We start from the raw sequence: 8,700 nt of genomic DNA, 5'->3' as shown, positions 1-8,700 counted from the left end.
ATCACAATGGCCGGCCCTGACATCAGCACAGGGGGCAATTTGGGATATTGTTGTGTGTCCTAGCGACCCGTTTGGGAGGGAGGAGGAGGGAAGCAGCAGGCACAGGGCACCCGGGAGGCTGCTGCCCACTGGAGCAGGAGCTGGTTCCCCAAAGGGTGCCAGAAGAGCGCCCTGGAAACAGCGGCCCCCGAAAGAGAGGATCCACCACATTTTTACTAAGGCCAGGACTGGAGCCCCGGAGCAGCCCACACTTGGATTTCATGAGTAGGAATAGAAAATGCTGCCTCAAAGCTCTTTCTACTTGCTCATCTTTGCCTTTCTCCAGAAATTTTGCCCACAAAGGGGCAAAATCACTTCCTCTTTCCCCTTCTCTCCCTCCTGTCTCTCTCTGTCCCTGAATTTCAATGTTTCTGTCTCTCTCCCTTCTTCTCTCCATTCACTTTCCCTCTCTCCCTTCTTCCCTTCTCTCTCCTTCCTTTCTTTCCTCTCTCTTCCTCCATCTGTCTCTCCCTCCCTTTCCTCCTCTCTCTTTCTCCCTTCCATCTCTACTTCCCTCCCTCCTTCTCTCTCTCCCTCTTTACTCCTTCTCTTTCTCTTCTACTACAGAATTAAATTAAAAATATTGCAGAGAATTGAATTTGAAGCTGTATGTAATATATTTTTTAGGAGCTTGAAGGCTGCTTTGGTTTTGGAGTGTGGAGACTGGGTTCAGAAGTCATTTGGTCTCTCAGGACCTGAGTTTCCTCATCTATAAAATGGGGGGAGTAGTACTGGCCTTCCCTCGCTTATCAGAAGTCTTTAAACACCTTAAGGAGCTCCACCGCGGTGGGCAGTTGTTAGGGTGTGTGATCATTTCTCTCTGCTTGTGGTCGCTCCATCGTTAGGGGGCCCAGAGCTGGGAGATTTTGTGTTCTTGGTTACTCACGGCGGAGCAAACATCGAGGGTCGCCAGAAGACCTGCATCTGTGTGTGTGCAAACGTTACCCCTTACCCGAGCCAAGTACAAATGGGGGAGTCATTTTACGCTTTCTGAATCAGTTTACCCACCTGAAAAGCGGACCCGCACTGCCGACTTGGCAGGGTTGTTGTGGGCACAAGCGGCCAGTTGTGTGAAGAAGTTGTAAAAGTGGGCGGCCTTGGAGCCTCCGTTCAGTGTCCTGTCTAGGCCCTGCCCAGGGTCAGCCGGTCAGTTTGTCAGGTGCTCACGCCGCGACATGCAGTGACTTCAGAGCTCGGAATTGTTTCTTTTCCTGTCACTTAGGGAGAACAGCGGGTGAATGTGGTCCCCTTTCCTGCACTGACGACGGCTAGAGTTAGGGCTGATAGTTATTGATTTAGCCAGCCCACGGATTCTGCATTAGTTTCTGCTAAGCACAGCCAGGTCCCAATTAGTGACAATAAGGAGTCCCTGAAGAGATCACATTATTGTAACTCATACTGAACCATTTGCCATATTTTACTTAATTATAGTTTCAAATAGTACACGTTTCAATAAATGTGGCTTCAGGGGATCCATTACGGTTCTAATGGGAACTTCTTTCTTCTTTCCTTTTCCCTGAGAAAGTAGCATGGACATAACCCATACCCAGCCCTAGGATCAGATCCTCGAAAGAGCTAAGTGGATGCAGAACGGTGTTTATCGGGTTGTTTGGAGAGTCTCTTCCATCACGTTCCATGTTTACATACCATCATTAAGCAAAGCCTGGGGATCTTTGCAGGGGATCCTGCCAGGATGCTTCCTGTCCGCTGCTCTTTCTGGAATCACAGTCGGAGCTGCAGGAAGATACAAGTTTAAGTTGTGTTTCAAAAAGAATTCACTGATGAGCCTTCGGTGTGCTTAGGGACCATCCGCTGCCATTGCCCATTTGGGGATGGGAGGGAAAAAGAGAAGGACTTTTGGCAGGTGAATTTATCTCTCTGAGGACCTTAGACTTCCCATTTTGAAGTAATTGTCAGCAGCATGTGCTATACCCCGTAGCTCCCGATTCACGTGTTTATTTGAACCTCCACAATGAAGTAATTAGGTGTTTAATAGGACTGCAAATATATTCAATAGCTTTATGAAAATACCCGAAACTACTGAAGGACCTTGATAATTCATGCTAATGATGGAAATACCCATGGTTCATTACAGAATTTTAAAAACTAACAAGTAAGCAAATAAGAAAGCATCAGAAGCCAATTAAAATACGTATTATCAAATGAATTTTCTCCATTTGTTTTGACAAGTATAATTTCAATTTAATTCATTTTGATAATCCTTCCTAGTGTCCTGACAAAAGTACCATGATGCATTATGCATAAGAAATAAGGTCTTAATAATGAAAACTAGACACAGAACTCCTTTGCTGAAAAGTGAGAGATGAAGGAACCAGATTACAGATCAGCAAACTGGGGGGGGGGACTCCAAACACTTGCATGCGTGCTCTGCCAAACACCCAACAATAGGAGAGACCTATTCACCTGCCCCGCTGGGTTCGCCCTGTCTTTGTCTCGTTAACTCCTTTGGCAATTTGGCCCCTTCCCAGAATAATGGGTGTGAGTGCAGGAGATACATAGAGGAAACAAAGAGTCCCAATTATAATTTTTTAAAATAACTTTTTATTGCCAGAACCCATGCCAGGGTAATTTTTCACATTATCCCTTGCACTCACTTCTGTTCCGATTTTTCTCCTCCCTCCATCCACCCCCTCCCCCAGATGTCAAGCAGTCCTTTACATGTTAAATAGGTTACAGTATATCCTAGATACAATATATGTGTGCAGAACCAAACAGTTCTCTTGTTGCACAGGGAGAATTGGATTCAGAAGGTAGAAATAACCCAGGAAGAAAAACAAAAACGCAAGCAGTTTATATTCATTTCCCAGTGTTCTTTCTTTGGGTGTAGCTGCTTCTGTCCATCTTTGATCAATTGAAACTGAATTAGCAAAGAGTCCCAATTATACCGAAATACAATTATCGACATTTCCCTTCCAAAATTCAGGGATCCCTAGTTAAGAACTGTTGAGCTAAGTCGACACAAGACATATATGGTGAGTCATCATTGGTCCTGATGAAGACAGAGTCAGAGGAAAAGTTAGGGCATTAACTAGCTACATGACTTTGGGCCATTTACTGTTAATTAAATACATCAAACATGAAATATCCCCTGTCTGCCAGATACATAGGATTCAAAGATAAAAAAGAGCATTATCTCCTGGCTTAATGAGCTTATAAACCCATTGGAGGGAAATGCATACAAGCTAATAACGACTTTGCTTTAGGCTTGTTGCTTTTGTGTGGGATGTAGAAGACCCTTACCCAAAAGTACTCAGTACTACAGAGATCACTCAGTAGAAAGCAGAAAGGTTGTTTATTAAAACCTCCAGAGGATGAGCCATCCCATCATGAGATAAGAAAGAGAAAGCTCCTGGGAGGAGGGTTAAAGTAGTAGTAAAGATACACAGCTCTTATACAAGAGATGACATCACAAGTAAGAGGGTTGAGAAGGGGAGGGGGAGGCATCTAATTGGTTGTTGTTATTTGGAGAGATTGGAATGGAAGGTTTCTTTTGTTTCCCCCAAATCACCTGATTTCTAGGAAACAAAATCAGGCCTTCAGGCTTAATCAAGCAGATAGTGGTCAAGCTAATGGACTAAATATCAATAAATGTCAAATACCGATAAATGTCATCAGCTCAGGTTAAGTAAATATGTTTGTAGCTGGCCAAGGCTTAAGTAAATATGGGCCGGCACATATGATACAGGTCATAGAGGAAACCCAGAAATAATGAAAATAAAACACAGAAAAAGAATTCACACGTTCCTGTAAGTTCTTCACCTTATCTCTCTATTGCACACACTTTCCGTAGGGTTTCCCCGACATGGCCTTGTGGGGCAGGGAGCATCCAAGATCTACAGCTGGAAGGGACCTCAGCGACCATCTATCTCTTCTGGCATTTCCAATTTCATAATTGTGATGGACGAGGAAAGCTGGGTGTCTGACGTCTGACCTCGTTCTTGATTTTGGGAGAGCAGATTTCAAAGAGCTCTTTGAAGGATAAACAGAATCCCCCGGGCTAAATTTCTATACAGAAAGACTGTCCAGATGAAGGGGTGGACTCTCAAAAGTGAAATTTTAAAAACGCAGAGAGAAACATTTCTATGAGGAGGAAAATAGGAAGGTGCTTATTTTTAATTTACTTTTAATTTGATGCATTTTTTGGTTATATTTAAAGTTCTGAACTGCCTCTCTTTCTCCCTCCCCGACTAGAGAAGGCCACTGTTTCACATGTGAATGGGGGGGGGGGTGTGAGACCTCTCACCCTTGTGTTTATCAGCTCTTTCTCCGCATCTTCCTTTATAGGTCCGTCCTTTGGCGTCGATTTGAGTATTTATCATATGCAGAAAAGCTTGGTCGTTCTTAGCGCAGTATTGTTCTTACTGGAGGACGATGGCCACCGTGACTCGGGAGCTCAGCCTCCAGCTTAGGTGAATGTAAGTCTCACATTAGTCTTTTTAAATCTTCTGAGCTGCATGAGAAATCTTCTAAGACCCTGAGCCTGGAAAAGACCAGGGACGATGTGACTGCGGGTCTGGGGAGTTTAATTGGGCATCTCACCTGGGGCAGAGTGCCAGCTTATCCTTCTGGGCCCCATTGTCCAAAACGCAGCCACAGAGCTTGAGAAGGGCGTCCTCTCCCAAACAAAGGGAATCTCATCGTGGCCTTGGAGCGGCCCACCCCCTTGGGGTCTTGCCCAGGCCACGCTGACAGGAGGATCCAGATGTGAGCTGGGAGGATGAGCCTCCCTGACTCCGGGCCACCATCCAGCTGCCCCGTGACTCGGCGAATCCTGCTGTGAACATGAGCTTCTGGGCCGGGGGAGGACTTCTGGAGACCCGAATCCGACGGATCTTGTCATTTCCCCCGTTAATGGAGCTGAAAGAGCCGCCCAGCGCGGGCGCAGAAGGAATCGTCAGGAAGGGTTGGGAGGGGCTGGGCGCCCAGCGAGGGAACTCGCCCCCTCCGAGCCCACAGAGACATGGGGGGCGTCCCTGCCCGGGGTTCCTGAGAAGACCTGGGCTAACCTGGCCCAGGGTGGAAGTCACGGCTCAGCGTCACGTCAGGGAGCGGCGGGTGAGACCGCTGACCCACGAGGTCTGGGCAAAGCCCCCAAAGCGAGGCCTTGGGGGGGGGCGAGGCTGCCCACCCGGCCTTGCTGGACAGCTCCCTGAAGACACAGCCAGGGATCCTGCCAGAGGAGGAGCCAGATTCTGGGCTCCCGGGGCCTGTCAGGCAGGGGGGGGCCCTTTGGCTTCAGGGAGGAAGCAAAGGGACTAATGGGCTGGGGTCTCATGTCTCAGAGCTGGGGGGGGGGGAGGCCGAGGCATTAAAGGTCCCCCCAACTCTACAGCTTGCCATTGCATGACCTTCGGAAGTGAAGTCCTCCTCATCTGGCTACTTCCCATGCTGCCATGGTGGGCAGAAGGGCCAGCTTATTCCTGTTCTTCCTCTTCTTCCTCTTCTTCCTCCTCCTCCTCCTCCTCTTCCTCTCCTTCCTCTTCCTCTTCCTCGTCCTCCTTTTCTCTTCCCCCTCCTTACCTCCTCTTCCTTGTTTCCTCCCCTTCCTCCCCTCCTCCTCCTCCTCGTTCTCCTCCTCCTCTTCTTGTGCCCTTTCCTCTCCTCTTCCCCCTCCTCCTCCTGCTGCTTCTCCTCCCTCCTCCTCTTCCTCTTCCCATGATTCCCATTATACTAAGGTAAAAATCCTCTTCCCTCTCCCGTTTTCTCCCTGGACGCGGAGGAAGCGGAGCCTGCCCCCCCCCCCCCTTATAGCTTAGAGCCCGGCTTTAGGAGACCCGTTCGGCGCTCCGGGGCGCCCCTCCCCCGCGCCGCCGCCCTCCTCCTCCTCCTCCTCCTCCTCCCCCTCCTCCCTCCTCCCTCCTCCCTCCTCCCTCCTCCTTCTCCTCCTTCTCCTCCTCCTCCTCCTCCCCCTCCTCCTCCTCCTCGGAAGCAATTACACTCGTTGGGACCGAGACTAAGGAGACGAAATTCCATAGGAGTAAATTGAAGGCGCGGGAGCTTAGAAAATCAGCGAGGGGGGGGGGGGGCACGTGGTCGGCCCGCGGTTTGAACCGAACCTGCCGGGGAGGGGCGATAGACTTTAAGCTCGCCCGGGGTCATCGGGTGACTCGGCGGCTGGAAGGCGAACGCCACAGTGACCGCGGGAGAGAGGCCGGGCTCGGGACAGGGGGCGCCCTCTGGCCTGGGAAGGGCGTGGACCACGTGGGGGAGCCGAAAGACACGGGGGTCACCAACGAAGGCTGGGGCGGGAATGGGACCCCCGGCGAGGGGAGGACTGCCGGTGGGGAGGGGAGGACCACCAGTGGGGAGGGGAGGACTACCGGTGGGGAGGGGGAGGACCACCGGTGGGGAGGGGGAGGACCACCGGTGGGGAGGGGAGGACTACCGGTGGGGAGGGGAGGACTACTGGTGGGGAGGAGGAGGACTACTGGTGGGGAGGAGGAGGACCACCGGTGAGGAGGGGGAGGACCACCAGTGGGGAGGGGAGGACTACTGGTGGGGAGGGGGAGGACCACCAGTGGGAGGGAGGACCACCAGCCCAGAGAGGGACCACTTGCAGGGAGGAAGACATTGCCTGCAAGCTGCGGGAGAATCAAATACTTGGGGATACTGAGGCTGGAAAAGACCCAGGGAGGACGGGATTGCTGGTTTGGGGCATTTACGGGTATCCCTCACCCGTCTGCTCCCTGTCACCGCCCTGCCCCGCTCTCCGTGCCAGCCAAAGCTTGCTCCCGTGCCCCAGTGGCTGGGCCAGGTCTCCGGCTTCCGTCAATGGCCAGTGCAGCGTCTCCGCCCGGCCGGGGCTGCCTCCCTCTGATTCTCTGGGTGCCCCTTGTTCGCGGGCTCCAGCCCCCGCTTCTGGAACTCGGGCTGCTCCACTTTTGTCCTGGCGGGAGCTCAGAGGCCCCCCCATGTGGGTAGTCCTGGGGGGCAGAGATCTCCGCGGGGACTGCCCCCACCTGGGGGCGAGGGCTCCCCAGGGCGATGATGGGGAGGGGTTACTGACAGGCTGTCCCACCACCACCTTCACCCGCAGCCAGAAGTCTGTGAAGAACAAGATGTGTGATCCCCTCACTCTAAATCCAGCCTAGCGAGGGAGCCCCACAGAACATTTGGGGGGTTTGCCACAATGTGGGCGTAGAACCCGGAGGTCATTCAGCTGCCATCTGCCCAGTGGACTTCCAAGCCAAACTGCCAACTCTTTCCCCAGCAAACTGACTGTTCTCACAGCTGATATGCTCTCCGTATTTAAACGATTTCTCGCCCTCCTACAAATTATGTTCATTAAACTGAAGCCTCCTTGGACTTCAGCACAACTGATTACAAGAGCACGAAGGAGCTTTTGGTTCCACTTTATTATCTATAAAATCCCACATTATTCAAATCAATTTCACGTTTTAAAAGTCCACTTAAATGGTATAATTTTTTTCATCAGCTATCCAGAGTGAAATCTCCACACATGGTTCTAATAAATTGAAATAATTAAAATGCTTCCATCACCGTTTTTGCCTGACCCACGTTTGTGTGTTGAGTTATATATTCCTGGGGAAAACATTGCAAATATAAACTTATCCAATTTAATCAAATCTTTAACTTGAGATTTTTTTAATACCAATCTTTAAATTTTCCAAAGTTCTTATGATAACATTTGATTAATTTTCACAGTTTCTGAAGGTAAGTTGATCTTAACTATAATGCAATTGAAAGTAATGAAAATTCTTCAAAAATGTCAATCATTAAAAAAAAGTCTTGCAAGAAATTCATTTTGGCTAATCTCTTTGCCAACTAGAATAAGAAGAATAATGCATATAGAGCGTAGACTATGCAGGTCCTACAGCAACGACTCACCGACTACCCCTAACTTGTCCTAGTCCCAGTATTTGAACAATTCGAATAATTTCAGTTTCAAATAATTTTAGCTACATTTTCTAGCATAGATAGTATTATTGTATTAGATTCAGAAATGTTTAAAATAATGGACTTGTTTTATTTCTGATTTTAAATCACCAAGGAATAATTGCAATTGATCATTTAAACAAGACCAAATGATGATTTTAGGAACATTTCCTGAGGACTTTGCAGCCGCTCCGGTCTTTCTTCCCAGCCTTGCATTGGGACCATCCAAACAAAATGCCATTAAGTTTGCTTTCAAATATGAATAGAGTCACAGTCATTTAAAGTACACAGTGAAATAATGAAGGTACACTCTGTTGTGGTTGATGAGCTGATTGCACTGTGTGCGCTGGAGAGAAATCGGATAGATGCCTCATCTGTTATGAGAGTTAGCGTTCTTTTCTATCATCTTCTTAAACATCTTCGTCTCAATTACTTTTGTGAATAATCTATTAATCTTGTGCTAATCACTTCTTTGCTCCCCACTTTTTTCTTATAATTCTATTGTCCCCTCAAAATTAAATAAAAGCATCTTTTATTAAGTTGCAAAATAGCATTAATATTTTTAATATTGAGTTTATGCACTACATTGAAGACTGAGTCATCAGCCAATTCTTTGACCAAATCTTAAATTTAAGTATAGGCTCTATTTAGAAACATTGTCACTTTATTACATATGTATATGTGTGTGTGCATATATATAAGGAAATAGATCATATATTTCTTCCAGGTTATTGGAATAGAAAC

General features: G+C 48.4%; 1 long non-coding RNA gene across 1 annotated transcript; it reads left to right on the top strand.

Moving 5' to 3' along the window:
- Positions 1-27: 27 nt before the first annotated feature.
- LOC127563132 (uncharacterized) lies at positions 28-5,519 on the top strand. The gene is made up of 3 exons (XR_007953899.1): positions 28-264; positions 3,851-4,162; positions 4,345-5,519. It is a non-coding gene; the product is annotated as an uncharacterized LOC127563132 (long non-coding RNA).
- Positions 5,520-8,700: the final 3,181 nt, after the last annotated feature.

Source organism: Antechinus flavipes, chromosome 4 (assembly GCF_016432865.1).
Source record: "Antechinus flavipes isolate AdamAnt ecotype Samford, QLD, Australia chromosome 4, AdamAnt_v2, whole genome shotgun sequence".
In the NCBI taxonomy this organism is placed as follows: Eukaryota; Metazoa; Chordata; class Mammalia; order Dasyuromorphia; family Dasyuridae; genus Antechinus; species Antechinus flavipes.
This window is presented reverse-complemented; position numbering and strand designations above follow the sequence as displayed.